Source organism: Equus quagga, chromosome 18, assembly GCF_021613505.1.
Source record: "Equus quagga isolate Etosha38 chromosome 18, UCLA_HA_Equagga_1.0, whole genome shotgun sequence".
Taxonomy (NCBI): Eukaryota; Metazoa; Chordata; class Mammalia; order Perissodactyla; family Equidae; genus Equus; species Equus quagga.
In genome coordinates, this window is record NC_060284.1 from 4,112,413 (window position 1) to 4,134,631 (window position 22,219).

The window sequence follows — 22,219 nt, forward strand, 5'->3', positions numbered from 1 at the left end:
GTGTCACTGCCTTGATTCTTGCTAAGCGCCCAGCAGTTTCCCACCACTGCCTTCACTCCATCGCTGCAGATGTTAACACAATGAAAACGGCAGATAACATGTTAGTATCATTATAAAGATAGTTTGCCCTCACAGACCCCCAGGAAGATCAAGGACCTTCAGGTGTCCGTAGACAGCCCTTTGAGAACCGCTGCCCTGGGATGCAAGCGCAGGAGTGAAGCTGCTGCATCACAAGGTAGGTATAACTTTATCTTTCCCAGAAAGTGCCACACTCTTCCAAGGTGGTTGGACTCATTCATATTCTCATCCACAGCCTAGAATTCCCATCACTCCACATTATCACCACCAGCTGCTAGGGCCTTGGTGCTTCATAGTGGTTTTCTTTGCACTTCTCTCATTAAAGAGGGGAATGAGGTGGAGCTAGTCTTCATATGTTTATTGGCTTTGTGGATTTTCTCTTTGACGAGGTGTCTATTCAAATCTCATGCCCATTTTTCACATTAGTTGTGTGAGTTTGTATATGTCTTAGATTCAAGTCCTTTGTTGGTTCTATCTGTAGCTAATATCTTCTCCAATGCTGTGGCTTCAGTTTGCACTCTCTTAGGTATCATTTCATGAGTAGAAGTTCTTTAATGTAGTTGAATTTATCGAATTTTTATGGTCTTGCTTTTTATATTATTTAAGAATCCTTTCCCTATCCCAAAGTTATAAAGTAAAAAAATTCTTCCATATTATCGTCCTAAAAGTTAGTTTTTTAATTAAAAACGCATTATTTATGTTAACATCTAATGAGTTTTTCATGGTTTTTAAAAATAAATTGATAAATACGTAAAATTTTTCTCAGTTTTAATTTCTCATGCAGTAAGTATTGTTAGATATCCACAGAAACAAAAGGGGTCCTCGATATTTTTATGGGGTCCTCAAATTTTAGAGTGTAAATGGGCCTTGAGACCAATCAGTTTGAGAACCACTATGCTAGAGAAACTCTCGAATTGTGCCCTAGAGGTAAATAGAAGATTTTTCATAGCAGTATTGTTCTGAATAGCCTGAAACGGGAACAATTCAAACATTCCTCAACAGTAGAAAAGATGAATCAAGGGTTGAGCATTGTTACAGTGGAACAGGATGCAGCACCGAAAGTGAAAGCACCAGACTTGGGCATGGGTGCCAAAGACCACACCACGATGAATCCAACGTAACAGTGAGCTAAAGAAGCGAGACACGAGAGAGTGTCTATAGCCTGATTCCATCTCTATGAGCTCTATGATAGGCAAAAGGAAACTGTAGATAAAGGGATGCTTACAGAGCTGATAAAACACACATGAGTTGGTAAAATGCAGAAAAGCAATGAAATGACCGCCCTAGAAGTCAGAACAAAGGTGACTTTAGCTGGAGGGCAGGGTGGGCAGCCGGCAATGTGCTATATCTGGCTCGTAGTCCTGGTTACATGGGTGTCCATTTTATAATTATTCTTTAAACTGTACATCTGTGTTTCATGCCTTTTCCTATATGTATGGCATACGCTTCATTTGAACTTCTGCAAAGTCATTTTATTCTTCAAAGAAATTTCACACACATTTTAAACAAATGTCATTAATCTTACAGTTACCTCTGTGGTTCCTATGAAAAACTTGTCTCTATTAGTGAGGGCCCCACCAGAAAAGAAATCATTTATTTGTGCAAATTTGTTAATTTGAGGAGAATTTAATAAAGGGACTATTTACAAAGGTTTGGGCAGGTTTAAGGAATCCAAAAGTGAAAATAAAATGCCCTAGTCTTAGTAACTTAGGAGTTCCATTACCACACAGAGGCTTGAAGAAGGAAGCAACCCATTATCAGAGCCAGGAGAGAGATCTTTGTGAGGAGAGCCACCTGACAGGAGCTGTGACCTCTAGTGGAAGGATGCGGCCGGTCCCCAGCACAATGACTCGAGAAAGGGCAGAAGTATTCTGACAGTGCCCTTCTGTCTTCCTTCCTCTGATCTGTCTGTGCTCCCTGTTGTTGACCCTGACTGGAAACCAGAAGGCAAGAGAACCTAGTGATGCAGTGCATTTAGGGCAAGCCCCCAGGGAACGGAGCAGAAAGAAGGGCAGAGAGTATGGCTGGTCGTATGTCCACCTGAACCTAAAATGTCACCACCTCCGTTGTTTTCCTTATAAGTAGGGGGTGAGGTGGGGGAGAGGGAGAAATGGCCAAATAACGTAAAACACGGCTCGTCCCATCCCTGCTTCTGCAGCGGGTTGCAAGGCCTGAGCTGGTCCTCAAGGCTGCCTTCTAGCTCCCATTTCCGTTCTTGTTAGCTTCTATCAGCACTTTGGCTGAATGTGGCTTTTTTATCCCCTCCTTGTGCCCGGCTGCAGAAATAAAGACGCTTTGCTTGCTTTTCTAAAGCAGGTCTGCAGGGACCTAAACTTCATGCATGTGGAATATGAGGCATTGATAGTCTCATCTTAATCAGGCGAATGCAGTTTTCCAGTGACCTCACTTGGCCACTGGGCCAAGGAATGCCAAGAGGTTGTCCATTGACTCCCTGAGTTCTAAACATAGCCCTCCCCACCCCCTCCTCACCACGCAGCAGCAAGCCAATGACTGCTAATAAGGATCTATCACCCTTCCCTGTATACAGGTTCTATGGTCTGAGGAACCCCTACTGACCAGGGGGAGTAGCTTCCATTTCGTTGGAATCATGTCTATTATGCTCCCTATTTTTCAAATGAGGATACTGAAGCCAAGAGAATTGGAGACACTTGCCTAAGACTGCATGGCTGGTACAAAAGCTCAGCCTCCTGACTTTAAGACTAACTGGTTTCCTGCAAACCGGAGGAGTCCGCCTGCGTCTCCCCCTGAAACAGGTGGACATGGGAATTCACAGTAACGTGATGTCAGACTGTGATAAAGGTGGCTCAGGGGAGGGAGAAACACAGAGTAGCAGATGTCCTCTGAATATTAAGGCGCCACAGGGAATAATAAGACATTTGTCATCCTGCTGTCTCATTGTGCCAAAGTGCAGGGCTGAAGATGTTTATGCCCTGTGTTTTTCCAAAGCAGGGCCTTTTCCAAAACAATTCAGTGTGATGACTACTCAAGTGCATTTTAATGTGTTTGCTAATGAATTTCCTTGGTATTGGAAAATAATATCATTTTTCTTTTGTAATGTCTCCTCTCCATTCCCCCAAAGGAACTCACATTCGTTTTTTTTTTTTTTCAGGTCACAGAGAAGTCCATACTAATGAGGCAATAGGGCTCTTTCTAATCCATAAAACACCATCAAAATGGACATTCCAATGACCCCATAGGGATTTCATGAATCATGCTAGGGAAGTTTGTAAGTGACTCTGCATTTTAGGATTTCCATCGCCTTTCTGGGGCTAATTAATCTGGTCAATAAGTGGTAAGTGATGCGGCACAAGGCTGGGAGGTGAGACGAGGTAAAGAAAGAATTAAAGAAATGAGAAGGAGTTGCCCAAAGCGGAAACTCACTTTGTGAGAGTCGGTGTCTCTTCAGGTTAGTGACTTGAAGACGGTAATGGCTGTTTTATCACTTTATCTTTTTAATTTCTGGATTTTAAGATAAAAGTCACCAGCTCTCTTGAGATAAGTTAGGCGGAATGAAGAATTTTGCCACAAAACTTTGTAAGAAAGGGGTGGAGGTTGGAAATTAATGGTTTATAAACATGCTCCATTATAAGATGAGGGACGGGGCCTTCAATAACATGGTCACCTTGGTCAATAGAGCTTTGAGGGGCCTTGCTAAGAAGGAGAATCAATCTTGTAACTTAGTGCAGTGCTGAAACAGCCATCAGGGAGACGTAGCACAGCATCTTAGGCAGTGCTTTCTCTCAAAGGAGAAACTAATAGGGGGAGAAAGGCCGTCCATTCTTAAGTTGGTGGGGAAAGACATTTATGGATAGGAAAGCTTTTCACGGACATCAGACCGTGTAAGTTCAGTGGGTACTTTTTTTTTTTCCTCATCAGAAGTGAAAAATCAGTCAATATTTAAAAAATAGTATTTATTATTTTTAAGTGAAGTGCACCAATTTTGAGGTTCGATTCAATAAGTTTTGACAATGTACTCACCATGTAAGTAGCACCTAAATTTCCAGAAAGTTTTCTCACTCTTTCGTCCCTTTCTAGTCCAACACCCTTCTCACTCAGGCAACCCCTTTCTGATTTCTATCACCATAGATTAGTGTTGCCTGTTCTTGGACTTCATATAAATGGAGTCAAACCATATATATTATTTTGGATCTGGCTTCCTTCACTCGACGTGTTTCTAGATTCATTCATGTTTTTGCACATATCAGTAGCTCATTCCTTTTATTCCCGAGAGGAATTCCTTTGTATGAATATATCGCAATTTGTTTTTCCATTTCCCATCGATGAACATTTGAGTTGTTTTCCATTTTTAGCTATTATGAATACAACTGCTATGAGCAAGGCTTTTTGGAGATGTATCTTTTCCTTTTTCTTGGGTCTCTATCTAGGACCTGGTCACACGGTAACTGTATGTTTAATCATTTGAAAAACTGCCAGACTGTCTCCCAGAGCAGTTGCGTCATTTTCCATTCCCACTGGCAATGTACGTAGTTCCAATTTCTCCATATCCTTGCCAACACTTGTTATCATCTGTATTTCTGTTAAAGCCATCCCAGGAGGTGTGAAGTTGTATCTCATTGTGGTTTTGGTTTGCATTCCCCTGATGACTAATGATGTTGAGCATCTTTTCAAGAACTCATTGGCCACTTGTACATTTACTTTGGAGAAATGCCTCTTGCCTTAGTCTTTTTGGACTGCTATAACAGAATACCATAGACTGACTGGTTTATGAACAACAGAAATTTATTTCTCATGGTTCTGGAAACTGGCAAGTTCAAGATCAAGGCACCGGCAGATCTGGTGTCTAGTGAGAACCCACTTCCTGGTTCACAGATGGTGGTCTTTTCACCATATCCTCACATGGTAGAAGGGGCAGGGGAGCTCCCTAGGGTCTCTTTTCTAAGGGCGCTGATTCTGTTCATGAGGGCTCTGCTCTCATCACCTAATCACCTCCCAAAGGCCCCACCTCCTAAAACCATCATATTGGGAGAATAGGTTTCAACATACAAACTTTAGGGGGACACAGATTCAGTCGATAGCATCTGTTCAAGTCCTTTGAATATTTTTAATTGGGTTATTTGTCTTTTATTTTTGCTCAGGAAGATTTGCCCTGAACTAACATCTGTTGCCAATCTTCCTCCTTCTTTTTTTTCTGCTTGAGGAAGATTAGTCCTGAGCTCACATCTGTGCCAGTCTTCCCCTGTTTTGTATGTGGGTCACTGCCACAGCATGGCTAACAAGTGGTGTAGGTCCGTGCTTGGGAACCAAACCCAGGTCGCCGAAGCAGAGTGTTGCCGAACTTAACCACTATGCCACTTGGCTGGCCCTATTTGTCTTTTTATTGTTGAGTCCTAATTGATTTTTAACACCCATTGAATTGAAGCGGGGAAGTCTGCTATATCAGGTAAACCTCTTTCAGTTTAAAGTAATAGATAATACAACCTATACTGCTTATGTATAAATGGAATTTGTTGTATCACGAGACTGGAAGTTCTAGTGGGTAGTTTTGGCTTCAAGAATGGCCTGACCCAGTGCAAAAACAAATGGTCCCAGGACCTGGTTTCTCTCTGTTCATCTCCTGGCTCTGTTTTTGCTGTGTAAGCGCCATCCTTGGACACTCTCCAATCCCAGCAGCAGGAGAGTGACAGCGGCCGCAGCCTGCATTCTCTAGGCTCAGCCGAAGTGGGGGACAGAACTTGCTTTTCTCCCCGCTGCTTGGCAAAAGACTAATTGGTCCTGACTGACTACAGACCGATCCCGATGGCAGTGGCCAGGGAATGGGCGCATCGACTGATTTAGGAGGAGGAGTCAGCCCCATTCCTGAAGCCAGAGTTTGAGCCCACTCAAAACTCATTGACTACAAGGGAAGGAGGGGGTAGCTCTCCAGGGAGAAATCAGAATATGTTTAGCAAAAGAAGAGAAGAATGGATGTGGAGATGTCAAAAACCAGCAAATGTCCACTACAGTGCTTCCCTGCCATGGTATGACCAAACGTTGACATGATTATATCTAAGCCAGGAGGTGTGGCCACAGGGTAAAATATTATTATTATTGATACAGGCATATTGATAAAGTTAGCCAGCAGCAAAACCATGGAAAAAAAAATCCCTACATTTGGAGTCAGAAGACCTGGTTTGGATCCTGGCTTTGCTATTTGCTAGCACTGTGGAAAAATCACTTAACTTTCCAAACCACATTTTTCTAAGCCATAAAAAAGGGATTACCTTAAAGTATAAGTCTGGCATCATAGGGTGGCTCTGGAAATATGAACACGTGAAAGTGCCTGGCACTCAGGGCATCCACCTGGAATCCTGGGTCATGACCTTTTCTGCCTGCCCTCCGTGGGACCCCACCCCAGAGCCACTTCCTTCCCTGCCAGTGTTTGCTTTCCTGATGGGATTTTAGGTATTTCCCAGAAAATCTTTGGCTCCATTGCCTTACTGAGCCCCAAACTGTGACCTCAGCTATGTGATTAGAACATGGTTCTGTCACCTCTGGCTGGAATGTCACTGGAGCATTGTGAGCCTGGTATGGAAGACAGAGACAAGCATCTCAGTTGGAGACCTAGAAAGTGTCACCAGAGAGCTGATGCCCATGGTTTGACTTCCAGGAGTGGAAATGAGTGCCAACTGCCCCCCTCTCTCAGGGCATGCTGCCCCTTTGGATGCTAATTTGGTGACTAAGCAGTGAACCCCTTATTCCTCAGAATTTACTTAAGGGTTTGGAACTGCTCCATCGGTAGCTGTGGAATTTCTATACAAGAAACGCTCAGGGCTGAAATGAGTATCTAGAGGAATCTTTTTCTGGTGAGGAAAATTGGCCCTGAGCTAACATCTGTGCCAGTCCTCCTCTACTTTATATGTGGGACGCTGCCACAGCATGGCCTGATGAGCAGTGTGTAGGTGCATGCCCGGGATCTGAACCCGTGAACCCTGGGCTGCTGAAGCGGAGTGTGCTGGATTTAACCACTATGCCATGGGGCTGGCCCCTGAAGCTGCATTTTTAATAAGTAGATTTCTCACTGACTGTATAATATTCAGGATGGCTTGGGGTAGGGCTGATGGAACTTATCTGGCAACTTTGATCCTCCCTAGATGCCACTGTAGACTGCCCTCTTTCCATATCCTCGACTGTACCTGACTTATGCAGGTAGTCGAGGCAGAGCAATGTTTACTCTGCCCCCTGTCAGTCTGGGTTCTCCAGGAAGCAGACAGACAGCAGGATGGGGTTTAGATGGGCAAGCAGCTTATTGAGGGGTGATATCTGTGGAAGGTACAAGGAAGAGGGTGTAGGAGTCAGGGAAAGCCTTTAGCCCGTGATGCAGGTCCAACTCTTGTGAAAGGAGAGGGGGAAGGAAGGATTATTAGATAGAGCCTCAGGCTGCAGTCTAGCTCTGGAAACACCACAGGCAGCCCAACCCGGAGCTCTGGCCCAAAGACTGTCCTTAAAGGAGTCCCACATTGCCTATCAGTGGTCATGCCCTAGGATCTCCCCCCAGCTCAGCACTGGCTGAAGACTGCTTGGGAGAAAGGGCTGCACTGAGACGCTGGGGTGGCTCCAGAAGGCACTACAGCTGCAGGTCCTCAGCTCTCTGCACTCCTTGAAGCAGGTGCTTTCTTGAAGAGAGGTCTGAGTGGGGACCCCTACAGCTGCCACAACCCCACCACCCATCTGGCCACTCTGCTGTTGCCTACAGTCACATTCATGTCACGGAGGTCGAGCGCTGTTGTGCTCCACAGAACCACCTTGGCTTCTTTCATGGCTCCCTTGGCTGAACGCTCAGTAAGTCATTCTATACCTTAGAACTCTTCTCTTTGAAATATTTCCTCTGCCTGGAATGCTTTTCCCTCAAACTCTCTAATGACTAGCTCCCTCATCTCCTTCAGGTCTCTGATCACATGTCACCTCATCGGTGAGCCCTTCTCTGACTATCTAATTAAAATAGCAACCCCTTCACAATCCTACGCCCCTTCCTGGCTCTATTTTTCTCCATAGCACTTACCTCGCATGATTAAAAGAGTTTGTTTCTATGTGTATCCTCTGTCATCTTTGATTAGAATATAATTGACACCAGGCCAGGAAATTTTGTGAGCTGCCCTATCCCTCGTGTACAGTAGTGACTGGCACATAGTGAGCGCCATCAATGTTAAATGGAAGGAAAGAAGGAAGGAAGGAAAAAAGGAAGGAATAAAATTGATATAACCACACAAATCATCTAAAAGTTGGTAGAAGCCATGTGAGGACACCACTAAACCTTTCTCTTTCTGATGCAGATCCCTATTTCAGAAGACCGTGTAAAGTCTTGATGAAGGTCAAGCATCTAACCTCTTCCAAGTCAAGAAACTTGCAAAACGGTTTCACCAAAATTGGAATTTTTAAGTTAAAGTCAGAAAACATATTTACAAACTGCTTTCTTAGATCAGACACCATGTTATGTGCCATCACATACGTCATCTCGTTTGCTCCTCCCAGCGACATCTGTGAAACAGGGGTAACCATCCCTATTTGGTGAGCAAAGAGACTGAAGTCCAAAGAAGGTGCCTAACATCACATACACAACGGGAACTGTGGAATTTAAATCCAGATTTGTCGGGCAGCAACAAACAGAGGACAGACTTCAAAGCTGGATGAGGGGAGAGTGGCCAAATTCCCTCACTAGTTGACAGTGGAAATAAGAATAAAAGTAAAGAATCCTATTATAGAGGACAGAGTAAGGAATTACTCCTACTATGCATGGCTTCGATGCTCACTATCACGGGTACCCAGTCCAGGGAGATACCATCTTCTTACAATGGGGGGCATATTTTACCTTTACAAAGTCTGTTGTGGACTGAATATTTGTGTCCCCCTCCCTCAAATTCATATGCGAAGCCCTACACCCGGTGTGATGAACTTTGGAAGGTAATTAGGTTTAGATGAGGTTGTGAGAGTGGAGCCTCCATGATGGGATTGGCGTCCTTATAAAAAGAGGAAGAGACGTCAGCACTCTCTCTGCCATGTGAGGACACCACATGAGGGGAGAAGGTGGCCATTTGCAAGGCAAGAAGAGAGCTCTCACCGGAAACCGAATTGGCCAGCACCCTGACCTTGGACTTCTCAGCCTCCAGAACTGGAAGGAAGAAATGTCTGTTGTGTAAGCCGCTCAGGGTGTGGTATCTTGTTACTGCAGCCCTAGAAAATAAGACAGAGTCTCCGAAGCATGCAGCCACACGGCATCAGAAACTTTCTCTTAGAAGACAAATCTATTCTTACAATAGCAAGCCAACTAATAAAAAAGGAACGATGGAATTTGAAAATCATCAGTGGATGCTCAAACTAGTAGACGAATGTGGGATGAGGAAGAGAATATTTACATAGTCCCAAAAAACTTCCCTACAAATTATCTATTAGTTACAAAAGAAAAATAGGATCTTTGCAGCAGAGAAATCTGGCGGACGCCAAGTCCAAGTCAGCCTCTCCGGTCTTCAGACAAAACAGTATCACGTGCTTCCTCATATGATGCACCGAGAAGGAGACACCACCACGTCTATGGAATTCCTGCCAAAAACGTGTGACCTGAACGTAATCATGAGGCAAGCCAGACAAGCCCAAGTTGAAGGATATTCTACCCAAAAATTGTCCTGTATTCTTAAAAAATGTGAAGTTAGAGAAAATCACAGAAAGGCTGAGGAACTCTTCCTGATCCAAGAAGGTTAAAGGGACGTGACAACTAAATGCAATGCATGATCTGAGACTGGATTCTGGCCAGGGAAAATAAAATAGCTAAAAAGGACATTACTGGGACAATTGCACATGGACCATCTGCTAGATAATAGTATTGTATCAATGTTAAAGTTCTTGTGTTGATCATTTTGTGGTAGTTATATAAGAAAATATCCTTTTCTCAGCAAAGGACATGCTGAAGTTTTTGGGGGTCTTCTAATGTGGGATGTCTCCAGTTTACTCTCAAAAGTGTCAGAAAAGGGGCCAGTCCTGTGGCCTAGTGGTTAAGTTCGATGCACTCCACTTCAGTGGCCTGGGTTCAGTTTCCAGGTGTGGACCTACACCACTTGGTGGCCATGCTGTGGGAGTGACCCACATACAAAATAGAGGAAGATGGGCACAGATGTTAGCTCAGGGCCAATCTTCCTCAAGCAAGAAAAGAGGGATATTGGCAACAGATGTTAGCTCAGGGCTGATCTTCCTCAGAAAAAAATAAACAGTGTCAGAAAACAAATCATACACACATATCACAGAAAAGGAGAGGCAGAGAGAAAAAATGATAAAGAAAATGGACCAAATTGTAATCCATTAGTGATGCTGGGTAAGGGGGACACAGGAGTTGCTTGTAATATTCTCACAAATTTCTTCTAGATTTGAAATTGCATCAAAATTAAAAATTACAGGGGCTGGTCTGGTGGCATAGTGGTTAAGTTTGCATGCTCCACTTTGGCGTCCTGGGGTTTGCTGGTTTGGATCCCGGGTGTGGATCATGCACTGCTTGTCAAGCCATGCTGTGGCGGGTGTCCCACATATAAAGTAGAGGAAGATGGGCACAGATGTTAGGTAATGGCTAATCTTCCTCAAAAAAGAAAAAATAAAAATTGCAAAAATGTGCTTTTAATTTTAAACAGAGACCCTCTCTCAATGATGTTAATCTGCTGGGGCAACACTTCAGGTAATTACCATAGGTCTTTCTTTCAGGTATTTGAATTATTTTGCAAATCAAAATAAGAAACTCAGGAGAGTTCCAGAACTGCATAGCACTAATTTCTATTGGAAATGTAATCTACTCTTTTTCTCTAAGTGCCCATCAGACATTGCCTGAGTACTGGTCATTTTTCAGAAGTAGTTGTTTACAGTGAGTCCTTTTGCAAAACAGAACATTTTATTATTCCAATTTCGTAAATGGAGACAAAATGTATGCAAAGACTAAAGGCTGAAAGAAACGCAGTGAATCTACTCAAAATCATTTCAAACGACTTGGCTTCATTTTCTTTCTTTCTTTTTTTTTTTAAAGATTGGCACTTGAGCTAACATCTGTTGCCAATCTTCTTTTCCTCCTTCTCCTCCTCCTTCTCTCCTCCTCCTTCTCCCCCTCCCGCCCCAAAGCCCCCCAGCACATAGTTGTGTATTCTAGTTGTGAGTGCCTCTGGTTGTGCTATGTGGGACGCCACCTCAGCATGGCCTGGCAAGTGGTGCCATGACCACACCCAGGATCCGAAGCAGCGAAACCCTAGGCCGCCAAAGCGGGGCACACGAACTGAAGGGCACAGCCGCGGGGCCGGCCCTCGGCTTCATTTTCTTAATCTTGATGTTAGTTTCATAAGCATTCCATCTGTGAAGCCTGAGTGGCAGCAGGATTGTTTGGGAGAAGACCATGGGTATTTATTTTCTTATGAAATATTCATAAGTTAGAAATCACGTGTGGTTACCATCTCTTCAGTTTCTTCATTTATCAGTTTCCTAAAGCGTCTTTTTCCACTCTCCACTTCTCCACATTAGACTGTCTACCACTGTTTATCGAGTACCTTCTAGGCACTATGAAAATATACAAGACGACTGGGACAGGAGTCTCTGTGGCAGAGACCACTAGTTGCCTGTTCAACATCCATTCCTTCCTCAGAAACAGAATACTCTTATTGCTGGGTGAATCAGTGTATTCAGCTATAAAATATTTCCCGGCCTTCTTTGCGGGTGTGGTGGCCAGTGAGCTATAAATAGAAGTCGTAAGGTGAGGCTTCGGGGAAAGGTCTGTCAACTTCGACTGGGAGGCCTACCCTTTCCCCTTCATCCTTTCCTCCATCTTGCGTGGGACACGAATATGATGGCTGGACTTCCAGACACCATCCTGTAAACACAAGGCTGAGGCCCACTCCCTGGGGATGGCAGAGGGGAGAGCTAAAAGAGGCAAGGACTACGATGCTACAGTCCACCTTATCAGTCTTGGCCTGCTGTTCCCTGGACTCCTATTAGTGACTGAAAAACCAACTTATTGACGCCATCATCACTCTGGAGGTCTGCAGCCAGCAGCTGAAGGCAATTCCTGAACTACATCATCCCTGATTTTAAGAACTCAAAGGAGAGAAGACTGGTGCATGCAAAACACTCGGAGAACACTTCTAGGTTGTATAGTTAACAGACAGCATAGATGGAAAGAGTAAGAACTTCAGAATCAGTCACCCCCGCGGTTCAGTCCTCAGCTTAGCAGTTTAGGATGTGTGACCTTGGGCAAATTATCTAACCTTCCTGAATCTTTTGTAAAATGAGGAAGACAATAATTACCTTGTGTAGTTGTAATGTGAAGTACAGATAAGGGGCCCGGCACTTAGCAGGTGCTCAAATAAAGGAGAGTACTCGTTCACAAGCAATCCAAACTCACGAGGGATGAACTCTACGTGGGTTGAAACTGTCAGGGGAGCCTTAGAGAATAAGTTGGATTTTGTTGGCAGTGAAGGTTGAAAATGTTCAGGGTGGCTAAAGGGGAAAGGTCTCGCACGTGGATCCAGGGAAAGGCCAGTACAGCCTAGGTAAAGACATGGGGGTTGGCTGAATATAATGTACTTGAGAATCACAAGGAAATCAAGACAACTGGTACTGGAGAGTTGGGGAAAATAGTGTGGGTGTGATGAGGGCGGCAGAGATGGGGTGGGATCAGGTTGAAAGCCAAAGAGAAGAAATATGACTTGTTATGACAGGGCACAGGAGAATCCCTAAGTTTTATAAGAAAGGAACGATCAGAACAGACAGAATAAAAGCTCACCACACTAAGGTGTTCCGTTATCCTAAGTGATTTTCTTTTAGAACAAGCGACAAGGAAATGACTCAGAGTGCCAAATGGAAGGAGAGTGTCTAACCCAAAAAAGTAGCCATTATTTTAATGGAAAGATTGCCTAACAGCAAACATTAATCTAGTTGTTAGGAAGGTGTTGTGGGGCAGCTTGAGTCCATACAAGCTTTCTTCCTGTGGTTTTTTTGTATAAAATGAAGACTTTTGGCATTTGGTAAAGGTGTTTTTCACTAAAAAAATTTAATCAAGCCAATTAGACAAAATATGCTTCTCTGTACAAACCATAAAACACTATCAGAAACTTACCCATTTCGATTCTAATGGTATCTTTTTCTCTATATCATTTTGAAAATCTGCTTAGTAATACCATTTGTTTCCAGCAAATATTCCAGAACTTTCTCAAGGTAAAAGTTAAGGGGTCCATTAACCAATCTCCCTACCCTCTGGCTTTCACAGAATCACCACATTACACAGTGAAGTTCAATTATTATTGCTTCTTATATGTTGGGATGGAAACTGGGCAACTAAGCCAGCTGTCAGACTTCCTGCAGGCCGGTACTTACCAGATAGCGCCGCCCACACATTCCAGTTTGAGAATTCTTCTCTCCCTTCTCATAGTCGGAAACAGAGTACGTATTAGGAACTATAAACAAATGGGTATGAAGCTTGGCTGAGTAGTTACATCACCGAGATGTCATGGAAAAGGCACAAACTTGGCGTGAGAAGACTTGGCCTTGAGTCCTGACTCTACAAGTAAGATGGGAGATGTTGGGCCAGTCAGACTTCCTGGACCTCAGGCTCCTTTCCTGTAAAATAAGGATCATAACCTCTTCCTATCAAGAAGTCCTTCCCCAGGAGGACTGCATAAAATTAGGTGAGAAAGCGCTCCGTAAGGCTTAAAGAACTGAAAATTGTGATGCTTTCCGCAGGCTCTTGGAGTGCCTACCCACGATGTCCCTTCTTTGGGAAGAATCCCCATCACACGCTTCCAAAGGGTGGACCCAGGAAGCCATATCTGAAATGGCCATAATGATAATTTAAAAACGAAAGCTATAGTTTGGGACAATGAAAAAGTTTTGAGGATGGATAGTGGTGACGGCTGCACAATAATGTGAATGTACTTAATGTCACTCAGTTGTACACTTAAAAATGGTTAAAATCATAAATTTAATGTTATGCATATTTTCCCATAATACAAAATTTCTTTAAAAATTAAGAGCTAACACACATTGAGGACTTCTCATGTGTTCTTCTTATAGGCCTTGACAAGGGTTATTTTATTTCATGCTCCCGATAATCTCCTGCAGTAGGTGCCAGTGTTATCCTCATTTCACAGATGAGCAAATAGAGACTCAGAGAAGCTCAGGAACCAACTCAAGCGCACGTGGCTGGTAAGCGGAAGAGTTCAATTCGAACTATGCAGACTCCAGAGCCCGGCCCCCCACCTGGAGGAAAGAACAGCTCGCAGGGCCAGGGGAGCTGGGCTAATCAGACTCTTGCTCAAGAATCTCGTATAAGACGTACCGATTCTGGTCAGACAGTGGTTGGCTCTGTGCTCTTGTGATGCAGACCTGGGGCCTCTGCCTCCAAGGCAAGTCAAAGCCAGGCGTGAGCCAAAGTTATAAGGGAACCAGGAGCAGGCAGAGAAAGGCAGTCGAGAGAAAACAGCAGACCAGGGAGAGGGGATGGGGAGTGTGGGCAACAATCCAGTTCCTGCGTGTGTCTCACACTCCGTAACTTTGTGATTGCCCTATATGCTTAGCAACAAAACCCCTTTTACTTAGGCTGCTCCAGTGAGCTGTGTAATTTGCAACCAAATGAGTTCTAATTATTCTAATAAAATATTTTGAGAGCGAAGAGAAGCTGTGCATGCAAAAATATCTAGAGCACGGCTCTTTATAATAATTAAGCATGGGAAGGGAATAATACCTTACACTATGTTTATCCAGTGGAATATAATGTAATCATGAAAATGCAGAAATAGGAAAACTGTATGTCAGTGGAATAATTACAATAGGGAAAATAAATCGAAATCTGTGATGGCAGGAAGGAGGTGTGTGTGTGTTCCTTATTGTTCAAAAGTTGCACGAAATTTTTGAGAAAAGTTTGAGGGCTCTCAAAATCCCTTTTCTTAAAATTCTGATAGGATTATCAAGTCTCAGAACCGGAAATAATTTTAGAAGTCATTTAGTATAGTTTTCCATTTCGCAGATTCTGAACACCCTTCGTGAGGAGAAGCCCTCCCTCCAGTAGGAAGTAACTACAGGTGGCTGCCACCCTCTGCCTGACACCTCTGGGGACAGAAGTGCCAAAGTTGCTCCTCTCCTCGGTTTATCACAAGGATCTCCCTTTTGTGACATCTGCAGTTTCTCCTCCTTCGTTCTAGTTCTCTCTGTTGGGGTCAAGTAGATCCTTCCTTTCCCCCGATACTTCCATTTATCGCCGCAGCGGGCAACTTCTCTGAAAGAGCCTTCACTGTCGTCTGAGCCTCTGCTCCTTCTCCACTGGCAAATATTTGGAAATTCATTCTTGGAGCATCATGGACCACAAGCTTCTCTCTGAGTGGAAAATTATTGCCAGTGTCGCAGGGAAAACACACATACACACACAAATGAAGAGAAAGAGAAAAAGAGAAGACCACTGGAGGGCAGCAGGGCCAACCCCAAATGGAAAACCCAGCGAGGGGCCATGACGGCAGCCCTGACTGTGAGGTGAGCCCGGCTCCCCTTCCCCAGCACAGCTTCTGTCCCTTTGTCTCTGGAACAGGTGACGCCATAACCACAGCTGCGTCATATCTCAGCATCCCAGCAGCCAGACTCAAAATAAATGAAAGGACCTCTCAGTCAAGTTTGGAAAAAGCAGGTACTTTGGATAATGACTCTTCAGTCTCCATTTAAAGCTGTGAGGCAGAATGTCTGGGAGAACCCCGGGGGTAAGTGCTGCCCGACAGGGGGAGTCAGCGCAGACGCAGCGTGTCTTTGACAGGAAGAGAGAAGTTTCACACACTTCAGTGACAAAGAGGGAGGGGAAACAGGAGCAGCTCCAGAAAACATAAGAGATACAAAAAATCAAAAATATGGACAAGACACCTAACCACTGGGCCTGACAAGACCTTCCCTCATGAACACATTATACACGTCACGCACCCCCCTCCACACACACACACAATAGGAAGGCAAATCTGAAGTCTGCTCTCTTTGGAATTTTCACGGCAAATCTGGGTTTGGGCAAAAGTGAAGACTTCCCAGGGGTGGGAACACATCCCAGGGGGCGGCCTCTCTCCCTGTTTGAGCCAAGGTTGCTCTACGCTTGTTGGAGCCCTTCACAGTTATCTGGACACCAGAATCCTTCTTCACGTTCAGGCGTTTCCATCACTGCTGGATCTTCTTATCCACTCTAACTTAAAAGTGATGGAAGTGTCCCTTTTTGTTCCCTGCACTCTTCTGCTCTTTCAGGAAACAATGGTTATTTAGAGGGTGCTCACAGAGGGAAAGCAGGAAAGGAGTAATATAAACACAACAAGGAAATGCCTGTTACTTTCCTGTGATTTCTCGGAGGCCCGGGGGCTAAGGGTCTTCTGGACTTTCAGGATATATTTTAAAGAAAGGCCTGAATTTCAGGTGCTGCAACCTTTGCTCACAAGAGCCAGATAAGACAGTGCTGCTCGGCTGCTGTAAGACTCTTCACCACTCCTCACGTGACTCCTGGGTACTCTGATGAGCGATGGGTCGTTTTCAAAGCACGCCTGCATCAGCCTTCAGGAGGCTTCTCTCCGGGCATCCTGGATCGGCACACATTTGTGAACGTACACACCAGGGGATGAAGACTGACTGAAGGGAGCTCCTTCCAACCTCTGCAGACAGGCGCAGCCAGCCATCGAGGTCATCTTCCCTTCAGATGTCCCACTTTCAGGATCACAGAATTCACACGTTAAACACTGAGCCTGGCAACAGCCAGCCTTCCACTTCCCTCCTCAATGAGGGACACGCGAGAACCCACAGAGACAGGCTGGACACACAGGCCCTGCTCCTCCAGGAAAACGATTTCAGTCATTGTTCTCAGCCCCAAATGCCACACTCGGAACCTAGAATCTAGCTAACCTAACACACATTATAATCCTAATCAAACCGGAATCGGCATTGGTTTGATCGACCCAGGAATCCCTTGTAAGCCGCCTCGGTGAAACCAGTGTGGCCCAGTGGGTTAAAATTCTAGGTGCCGCCGTGCCTAAGAAGGAAGGAGAGTGCCACAGGAGGGAAGACCGGCGGGCATGAGGCAGGAGGCCGCACAAAATCAGTAACGCATTTTCAGCAAGGGGTGGGTTCGGGGAAGCGGGGAGAGAAAGAAACAAAATGGGCCAATAATTGAATGTCAGAGCTAGAAGAGGGCATTCACAGCCATTCCGGGATCTCCAACAAAAAGCTTTTCCTGGATGCGCAGACACGCACAATACTGTGAACTCTTCAGGTGACAGCTCTGGCTCATACACCTGGTCCCCATGCCTTTCGCACACAAGGCCCAGGAGGCATCTGGACAGCACAGAGCAAAATGAAAGGCTGATGTCCCCTCCACAGGACTCCATTAAAACACAAAGTTTCTCTACGACAAAGGCACGTTTTCCATTTTTCTGCTTTAGAAAGTCAGTGATGCTGGAGAGTGTCTAGCAGAATCTGTCCCTAAGGAATGAGTGCAAAAAGGGAGCACGTGGCTCAGGGACGTCCCTTCAGAGAGCAGATGGAAGGACTGGCTTGAGACCCCCCCCTCCATTTCAGACACACACACACATGTCCAGATTTGGGTTGTGGTGGATAGGCTATTGCCAGGCTACTCCATATTGAAATATTGTCCTCCTGAAACCTCACGGAGACCACAGGCCCTCAGATCTCCTCCCTGACCCCGAACTGTCCCCCAACACGGCCGGAATGAGATTCTCCCAGCAACAGGATGCCACGCCCTTCCACAGCCAAATCATCTACCACCACCATTTTTATGTCCATCATCCTCCCACATGGGCTCAATTCCTTCTTTGAAGAGACGGAAGTCAGTGTGGCCTGTCAGGGTCCAGAGAGGTACCACATGCCTGTAAAATCTGCAGACATGCTCCATGGAGGCAAAGGGGCCAATCTGCTTGACATTCTGCTCGTAGCTCTGCGGGCTCGAGGGACGGCTGGGATTCTCCTGGAGCACCAGGAAGGGTATCATACTGTGGGGATGCTCTGCGGCCCGGGGACAACAGCCTTGCTCTGGCTGCAGGCCTGACTCCTGCCTTATGCTGTTTTTCCTTCTCATCATCCTTCTATGTGCTCTTTTCTTCATTCTGATCAGGGACTCCACCGTCGTCATCTTCCAATGCTTCGAACTTGCTCATCTCACTGCTGTCGTTGCCACTGCCTCTTGGAGTGAGTGTGTCACTTCCTACAGCACGATATTCAGGGCTGGCATCCTGCGTGTGTGCACTGAACAACAGGGCTGTGTGCTCAGAGGGGCCCGTGCTGGGGTTAATGCTCTGTTGTCATCATCTTGAAATTCTCAGTAATTTTTTGAACAAGGGGGCCCATTTTTTCATTTTGCATTGGACCCCATGAATTATGTAGCTAGTCCCGAAGATATTTCAAATAGCTTCATGTGAAACATCCCCATTCATTTGGACATTCTCTTTATATGAGCCAAATGTGGGTCTTTCCACCATCCTGGTTGCTCTTCTCTGACTTTTGTTCCCAGAACTCACCAGACTCTACAAGTGACCTCGTCAGGGTGTAGGAGACGGAGGCCTCGAACACTGTGGTTATAAAGGCTCCTAAGATTGTAAGGGTATTTTTAGGAAGAGAAAATTATTGTTTACTATGTGACGGGCATTATGTTGAGGACATCACGGGCGTTATCTTATTTAATCCTTACAACCACCCTCCCTCCTCATTAAGAAAGCTTTATGCCCAGTTTGCAGATAAGGAAAGTGTGGCTTGGAGCACTGCATCACTTACTTGAGACCATGCAGTTCCAGGTGGCACAGAACTCAGACCCGGTCTGACCGCCTCCTGCGCGGTGCTCTGCTGTGGTTTCTCTGGGGTTTTGGAGGCACTCACTATTGGGGGCCTACAGCAGGACCTACTGACCTATTAACCGACTCTCATCCTACGGTCAGCTCCCCTGATCAGGACGATTCAGCTGGGAAGGCCCCTCTGGATGCTGACTGAGCTACTCCCATGTGGCCATTTCCTTCTCCAGGTTCAAGCTCTCTGAGTGTTCCTGAAGTCCCCCCACTCCAAGCTGAGCCTTAGTTCCCGATTGCTGGTGTAACAACTGGCCACAAACTTAGTGGCTTAAAACCATACAAATTTATTATCTTACAGTTCTGGAGGTCTGGAGTCTGAAATGGGCCTTACGGGGCTAGAATGAAGGTGTCAGCAGGAGGCCTCTCTTCTCCAGGCTCTAGGTGACAATCCATCCTATGCCTTTTCCATCTTCTAGAGTTTGCCTGCATCCCTTGGCTTGTGGCCATGTCACTCCAACCTCTGCTTCTGTCGTCATGTCTCCTCTGACTTGGACTCTCCTGTCTCCTTCTTATAAGAACCCTGTGATTACCTGGACCACTTGGATAACCCCAGTAATCTCCCCATTTTAAGGCCAGCAGATGAGGAACCTTAATCTCATCTGCAACGATAATTCCCTTTTGCCACGTAATGTAACACATTCACGGGGTCCGGGGATTAAGACGTAGACATCTTTGGGGGCCCATTATTCTGCCCAGCACAGCCTCCATACCCGGCCCTCACACACACACGTGCACACACACACGCGCGCACAGCTCCTCATGTGACCTAGATTCCAGGACCTTCTCCACCCCGCTCACCTACCTGTGATGCATCCTGGTTGTTCTTTGTTCCGTCAACAAACATTTATAGAGCACCGATAGCATGCTCAGCATTTGCCAGGGGCAGAGGAACCAAGAAAAAAACATAGTCCCTGCCCTGAAAGAGCTCACATTCTAGTGGAGCTCACTGAAAAATCATGAAAGACAAGAAAATACGGCAACTCCTGGGAGAAAAGGAGCACAGGAGGTGAAGGGGCACTCGGGACGTGGGTGTGGGGTGAGGAGGGTATGCAAAGTCGTACCTCACTGCTCCTGTTCCTATCACAGACCCACAAAGTCACGACAGCACAACCCATCGTGAAAAGGGAGCATCAAGTCTGACTTGGGCGTCCCTAAAGTGTCACTGCCCAGCGATGCCAGGCACGGCTGGGAGGCTCAGGGACTGGGAAGTGCAGGAACATTGGGGCCCCCGGCTGTGCTCCCCAAGACCTTGCTTCTGAACGGGGTCAGTGGCAGCCAGCAGGAGCTCCTCAGCTAGTGGAGGAGGACCCCTGCCAAGTGGAACAAGCTATTACAGTGCTGGGGGCGGGGGTTCCTCCCAGGTTGGGGGTCCTCGCATGTCCTTCAGTCTGACCCTGACCTAAAAGAAGGTCTTGTTTGGAAAGTTGAAAAGGACAGAAATTGTTAAATATACAAAGATGCAGCTTTATTCCTCTCAAATGTGGAGTCTGAGGAAGGACAGAACTTGTAAGCTTTGAAAGGTTAATGTTTGTTTCAGAGGCTGTATCACAGTCCAGGTCCCTGGATGTCCTGGTGACTGACCTTTGTCCCTCACCTGATGGCATTTCGTCACCCTTATCACAAGAAACCCAGAAGCTGTCATCTGAGTCTACGTCCGTGTGCACAGACATCGCTCAGGAACCAGGGGCCTTGTTTCCAGCTCTGTACTGAACTCTACTGTCTCCTTTCAGAAACACAAGCAAATATGTGCATATATATAGATTTTTTCATTTTCCTGTTTAACCTTTCTAGTTATGAGAAGCCAGGTTTCTTACTTAAAAAAATAACACACATTCACACACAGACTTTCCAGTGGCACATAACCAAAAAGGTACTTAGATGAGACTTGAATTCATGTTAAGCCAGGTGACTGAGAAATCACTAGCGTCGGGACAGCCTTTCCTGGTGGCCAAAGGTGCCCTTGAGCATTCAACTGCGCTCCTCACAACTACCTTGTGAAACAGCTGTCCTTCATAGGGGTCTGTCAAGCCCTAGGGCCTTTCAAATGCAGAGCTCCCTTCTGAGAACACTGACTGAAGGGGTACTTTTCATTTTTCACCGTGCAGAATAAAACAAATTCTGCCCCAGGTCTACAGAGGACTCAAGCAGGGGTCGGTTGTGCTCTCTGCTTTTAGTCCCATGTCTGTACGTGGCCATCAGCCTCAGCCTGAATACCTCCATCGACATGAGCATCACCTCCAGGGTAGCCTCCATCTTTGACTGGTTCCGACAGATGGCCAGACAGAAGCATCTATAGATTCTCCTAGTGCATCTGCAAGACGACAACCCCTTCAAGGGGTTTGGTGTGGCCCCTTACAGTTTCTCTCTACTGGAAATAGCCAACCAACCCAATCAGATCGTTTCTCCTGGATAATATGAATGACGGGGGGTCACAAAAAAGGTGGATCATTGGTTCTAATGTCTTTCCCTCCAAATAAGGCACAAGGCTGCTGTTTATGGCCCTCCTTGACATACCAGGACTTGGAGTTACTTTGTGGCTAAAGAAGACATTGTTTTGCAATAAGCCTCGATTGATGAAGGGAATGTGGATGCTTCTCCTTCTTGGAACTTGAAAAAGTCAAACTAACATCAAGGTATAATTATTATGCTCATTAAAAAGCTCAGGATATGTAGTCTCAGATCAAGCAATCCACATGATCTCTTGGCTAGGAAGTGGCACAGCTAGCCTCTGTAACCATGGCTATAGACTTTAATGAAAAAAATTAATTAAAACTAAATAAAAATTTTTAAATTTTAATGTATGGACTTTAGATAATAAACAAAAACAAAAACCTATAGCACTACTGGGATGAATCTTCAGGGAATTAAGCTGAATGGAAAAAAGTCAATTCCAAAAGGCCACATACTGTATGATCCTATTTATATAATATTTTTGACACGTCAAAATTTTGGGAAAGGAGGACAGACTAATGGTTGCCAGAGGTTAGAGACAGGGACGGGGGCGGGGTCAGCAGCTTTGATTCTGAGCTGGGTGGTGTGGAGATCGCTGCTCCTGCTCACTGGCCAAGGGCACAGCAAGCTCTAAGTCCACTGTTCTTTACTGAGCCAACCCACAGGAAAGCCGCCGCTTCCAGGGCAGTTTCTCAGCTTACTGTCCACCCTGGAGAAATTAAGTGTAGTTGTAAGTTTTTAAAATGGTTAGTGTGACATGAGGATTAATACACAGGTACTCGTCTGGGGAAAAAGAACGTTAACAGCAGCTTGGCGCTGCAGAGTCAACTGGGCTTTCCAGTGACTGCGAA

The 22,219-nt window shown here is 45.5% G+C and overlaps 1 pseudogene; it reads right to left on the reverse strand.

The window, feature by feature from the left end:
- Nucleotides 1–14,021: 14,021 nt before the first annotated feature.
- LOC124229796 (eukaryotic translation initiation factor 4E type 2-like) lies at nucleotides 14,022–20,989 on the reverse strand (annotated as a pseudogene).
- Between the last annotated feature and the right edge of the window lie 1,230 nt (nucleotides 20,990–22,219).